The following is a 6,000-nucleotide window of genomic DNA, read 5'->3' on the forward strand; positions in this document are numbered from 1 at the left end:
TTCCCTATCCCAGTTTGAAAACGCCCACCGATTGGGGAAACCTATGGAAGTAAATTCATGACTAAAGTCTTTGAAGCATAAAAGCATGTTGAATTGCTCTAATCGAAAAAATACATGTATTGTATTTTCAGTGCTTGCATTTAAATGCATTGCATTTACAATGCTTGCATTTTGCAAGTCTGAAATGTAAATTTTTTTTCTCCCCTTTTCTCCCCAAATTGGAATGCCCAATTCCCAGTGTCCTCTTAGTCCTCGGGGTGGCGCAGTGGCTCACCTCAATCCGGGAGGCAGAGGATGAATCTCAGTTGCCTCCGTGTCTGAGACCATCAATCCATGCATCTTATCACGTGGCTGGTTGGGCGTGTTACCGCGGAGACATAACGCGTGTGGAGGCCCACACTATTCTCCGCGGCATCCAAGCACAACTCACCTCGTGCCCAAGGAGAGCGAGAACCACACATTATAGCAACCATGAGGAGGTTACCCCATGTGACTCTACCCTCCCAAGCAACCGGGCCAATTTGGTTGCTTAGGAGACCTGGATGGAGTCACTCAGCACGCCCTGGATTCGAACTCGCAACTCCAGGGGTGGTAGTCAGCGTCAATACTCACTGAGCAACCCAGGCCCCACCACATATGTCTTTTTAAATAATCTGTTTAATAAGAACATATCGTCTTTCTATTAACCATCTTACCGTATTATCGTCTTACCATTACAATTATGCTTATCAAAGAAGGGTAATATAACATTATACTGTATTATGTATCTTGTAAATTTAGACCTATCACATTGCATGATGGCTTTAGTAAGATGTATCAATTATGTATCAGATTAGTTTCAAATGTATTGATGCTCAATCATAGAGATTAATGTAATTTGTCACTGCCTTGTAAAAAGACTATAGGCAAGCTGATAAGGCTAATATAACATTATACTGTATTATGTGTCTTGTAAATTTAGACCTGTCACATCGCATGCACAGACTGAAGGAGACTGCCCATTGATTTCATAGCGATTTCTTTTTTAATCCTCTGAATTAATTTATAATGGCTTTCCAATGATCAAAAGAATACAATTTATTAAATGTCCCATTGTCTTTGATAATCCCTGAAAGATGCCAGAAAGATGTGTTTAAGTTGCACTTAATGGATTTAAGAGAGGTTCAAAGCTCTTGTTAATTTACAAAAGTTTTTACGAACTACTTAGATAACAATGCTTTTGGGAAATGCGCCTTAGAGATTAAGTACTACTTAAGTGCTACTAATGTCCTACTTAGTGCTTTGGGAAACCTAGACAATATTTGAAAGCCAGGGCTTGGGAGCATATGAGTGCACAAGTTGATTTTAAAATGAATTGAAATCAATGGGTGACATGCCATTAATGCTAATCATAAACCATACCCAAAAATATTTTACTTAATTCTAATGAAATTATAAACAACAAATAAAAATAATATGTTGTGTATGGTTGTATGCTGCGCAAAATTAGCATCAGGTTTTCTCATAGGCAAATCAAAGAAAATAAACACAAGTGCCCTTTTTATTTTATCATTTGTTTATCTTATGTAACAATCAGTTATGATTCAACTGACTTCTATTATTTAACTGACTATCTGCTAATTTGATTTAACTACTATATGAATTGCAACAGTTAAAGAAAAAAACTGAGCCCAGTTTAAAATCTGTAGTCATCTTAATTAAAGAGTGGTGAAAGGGCACTTCTCTATGAGGTGAGGTAAAACAGATCCCAAATGACTTTGGATAACAAAATTTGTGTTTAATTACTTTGGGTTTAGTAAATACAAATATGTGTGTGTATGTGACTTGGCGCAATGGAGTTCTTGTTCATTGTAAATATGGCAATGTCTGCCCCTGAAACCGCGAAGCGAGCACCGCCTACACTGCCACAAAACGCATAAGCTGACCATGTGAAATGAGGGAGTGAGAGTTTTATATCTCTTAATGTATGTATGTTGTTTTGCACTATTTTCTTTGCATGCCATTTCTTTCTAAGCTGCCATTGCTTCTAAGCACTTAAAACTGAAATGGAGTGTGCTTTTAAGATAACTATGGGTCTTAGCTCATATGAAGTTGCGAACGTTCTTTCCTTTTTCATGTGCATTTCCCAAACCTGCACTTAACACGAATGCGTGAAGCACTTTTAAGTGCTTCTTTGCTGTCCATTGTGAAGTGCTGAAATCTGACCGTATGTCGCTCATTCATAGATTTGTGTATAACTTTATAAATACTTGTAATTTACCTAGCTGAGAAAGGTAATTTTCTTAAATAATCAAACTAATTAACTACATAATTAAATACATATTTTTGTAATTATTATTTGTGTTGGAGGCTACTATCTACTATTTTTACACAATCACTGCTTTGTTCATCAAATGTGCATTTGCAACATTTCATTTATCATCTGTGGGTCGACCATCAAGGTGCAAGCTTCTAGGGTCTGTGAAGACTATATAAAAAGTAGAAAGAGGTTTATGTGTTGGCAGGCCTATTTCTAGTGTTGGGTTCTAGTCCACCTTAGTCGAGTCTGAGTCAAGTCCGAGTCTTTAAACAATCGAGTCTGAGTCCAAAAGGGGCCGAGTCGGACTCAAGACCGAGTCATAACAGGCCAAGTGCGATTCGAGTCCGAATGAATCTGTTCATGAATCTGAATTAAAAGTGTAACTGTAAACTCAACATCAATATTTAAAGCTTTTTTAACCTTCACAACTGAGAAAAACAATTTGTCAATATAAATGCAACAAAAACACCTCTGTTGCATTTCATATTCACATTTTATGATTAGTATCTTGCTGAAAAATTCAAATTGGTTTCAGAATGAAAGCATATGCTTTAGATGTATGAAGACAAAACTGTCCTTCAACACACTTCTTATTGTGTTCTGTTGACTTTTTCAATTATTTGTTGATTTTTCCCCTCCACTCAAACATAGACTAAAGAAAGTGAAAACTGCATTAGTCATTAACACCAGTTATTATTTAGTTATTTTTATTTCAAATTTTAATTTAGTTTTTTATAATTTATAATTTATTTCATTTTCAATTTGTCCATTCAGTTTAGTTTAGTTTTATCTAGAATTATGGGTGAAATACATGTAATGTAATTAAATAAATTTAATGTGTTTAATACATTTAATAAATTGTGATATTAAAACATTTAATAATGCCCATAAAATTAAAAAGAAAATAAAAACAGAAAAGATCAGATATCATTAGAAATTTATTTTTATTCTACTACACTTCACACTTTTCAGTCCTCCTGCTCTGTCCAGGTGTAGCCTACTTCCCTAAAGTTAAGATCAAATTTTTTATGACAAACTCTCCTTGAGATGACGTGTTGTTCTTTTCACATTATATTTAGTATGGATAATAGGTGAATAGAGACTTCTGTTCTTCATTGTATTTTCTGACTTTTTTGCCACTGAAACGTAAGTGCCAGCTTTACAGGTAACATGCATAGGTTGCACTACAAATATGTAACGGACTGAGTTGTACAATTTCCATGGTCTATTACATCCATCATTTTAGTTTAAATATCCATGATCCCTAGCATATTCGATTTTGTCTCGATATAGTCAACATTTTCAGTTAGAAATTACTTTGCGTAGAAATGTGAGTCTGATAAAACGTTTGTTATATTTAATAATTTGCAGAGTTGGGAACGTACTTTTAAAAGTGTAGTTACATTATTGATGTTTCTGGATGAGAGTGGCCGAGCACGTGTGGTGATTTCTCTCGCGCACACACACACAGCCCACGCGTGGCGAGAGAGTGAGAGAAAGTACTTTGAAAGAGTGCGCGCTGCTGCTCTCAGACAGAATAATCACATGTAAGGACATATACGCGTGAAAACTGATGTGCAGTATCAGATACACAGAATGTATGATACTACTTACTAACTGTAGAGAGCACATCATTATGAAGACAAAGCCAAATCCCGGACATTTAGAGGCTATTTTAAGATCCCGGCCAGATGCTTTTTTCAGGTCTGAAAAAGAGGACATGTCTGGGAAAAAGAGGATGTATGGTCACCCTGATGTTACGTATTTGTTTGCTTGCTTGTTTGTCATTGCATCACAAATGCCATGGACTCGGCTGGACTCAGAAAAATATCCCGAGTCCTAAAGGCTCGAGTCTGAGTCAAGTCTGAGTAAAAATGTATCCGAGTCCGTGACAAGTCCAAGTCCATTAAAATTGGACTCATGACTCAGACTCGATTCCGAACTCGAGTACCCCAACTCTACCTATTTCATATGCACAATAGGGCAGTGGAAGCACAAACATAGGGTAAATCTACAAACATTCACTGATTAAGCAGAGATCTAAATTGCCATGACTGCGCCACGGATGGCCGTCTCGGTGTGGAGTGCTTCTATTGTTTTGTTTTTTTTTGTTTGTTTGCCCTGTGTTTAGTAATCTTTTTTCAGTCAGTTTTACCAGACGAACTGCTGAACATTCGAAAGCATATACCAGTCAATCTTTTCCCGGATTTTGAATATTCTGACGTTTTGTTTGACATTTTAGTCTGAGGCGTGACTGTGTTGTTTAAACACGCAATGAGACGCAGGCGAGGGAGACGAGCAGGCGCGCTGGTCAGGCTGTGTCGGCGCGGATTTCGAACAACGCTGCCGAGCATTCATCAAGCGAATCTCCACTCTCTCCCTAACAAAATGGACGAACTACATCTCCCCGAGTTAACAGGGAAAACGAGAGGCGGTGGAACATGCATTTACATCAATGAATGTTGGTGTACAGATGTAACAACGTTAAAGAAGATGTGCTGTCCTAATTTGGAGCGCTCTTTATTAACTGTAATCCTTTCTACTCGCCGCGGGAGTTTTCCTCGTTTATTTTGGTGAGTGTTTATATCGTGCCAAACGCGTGTTTGAACACAGCACTGCAGCAGCTGGCTGATCAAATCACAGACATGGAACAACAATACCCGGACTCAGTTATTATTATTCTTGGGGATTTTAACAAAGCAAACCTCACACGTGAACTGCCCAAATACAAACAGCACATTACATGCCCAACCAGAGACAGAAATATACTGGATCATTGCTACACAACAATAAAGGATGCATATCGCTCTGTCCCTAGAGCAGCTTTGAGACTCTCTTATCACTGTCTGGTTCATCTTCTTCCAACCTACAGACAGAAATTAAAATCTGCTAAGCCTGTATTAAGGACTGTAAAGAGATGGACCAACGAAGCAGAGTTGGAACTACAGGCCTGCTTTGACTGCACTGATTGGAGTGATTTTGAGGCTGCAGCCACAGACCTGGATGAGCTCACAGATACTGTTACATCATATATCAGTTTCTGTGAGGATATGTTCATTCCTACTAGGACTTATTTAACATTTAACAACGACAAACCATGGTTTACAGTGGAACTCAGGCAGCTTCGTCAGGTCAAAGAGGATGCTTACAGAGTTGGGGATGAAGTCTTGTACAATCAGGACAGGAACACACTGAATAAGGGAATCAGAGTGGCTAAAAGAAGATACTCTGAGAAGCTGAAAAACAAGTTTTCAGCTAACGACCCTGCATCAGTGTGGATTGGCATGAAACAACTTACGAATTACAGGACTCCTGCCCCCAACCCTGTGGTGGACCAACAACTGGCTGACGACCTGAATGTGTTCTACTGTAGATTTGGAAGTCCCAATCTCACACCCCACACCCACTCTGACCTTCACTTCACACAAACACCAACACCTCCTGCAACCCCCCTCCTCCCCCTCCTGCTACACAACCTGCACTTAAGATCTGTGAAGATGATGTGAGTCACGTCATTCGACAACAAAAGATAAGGAAAGCACAGGGCCCAGATGGCATTTCACCTGCATATCTTAGATCCTGTGCTAACCAGCTGGCCCCCATCTTCACACAGATCTTCAGTAGAGCACTGGAGCAGTGTGAAGTCCCATGCTGTTTCAAACATTCCACTATCATCCCCATCCCAAAGAAACCAAAAATCA

General features: G+C 38.7%; 1 pseudogene; it reads left to right on the forward strand.

Annotated features, from left to right (window-relative positions):
• Window positions 1-6,000, forward strand: part of LOC127442009 (NACHT, LRR and PYD domains-containing protein 12-like) — a 45,792-nt pseudogene that overhangs the window by 2,703 nt on the left and 37,089 nt on the right.

The sequence above is a fragment of the Myxocyprinus asiaticus genome, chromosome 6 (genome assembly GCF_019703515.2).
Source record: "Myxocyprinus asiaticus isolate MX2 ecotype Aquarium Trade chromosome 6, UBuf_Myxa_2, whole genome shotgun sequence".
NCBI classification, from domain to species: Eukaryota; Metazoa; Chordata; class Actinopteri; order Cypriniformes; family Catostomidae; genus Myxocyprinus; species Myxocyprinus asiaticus.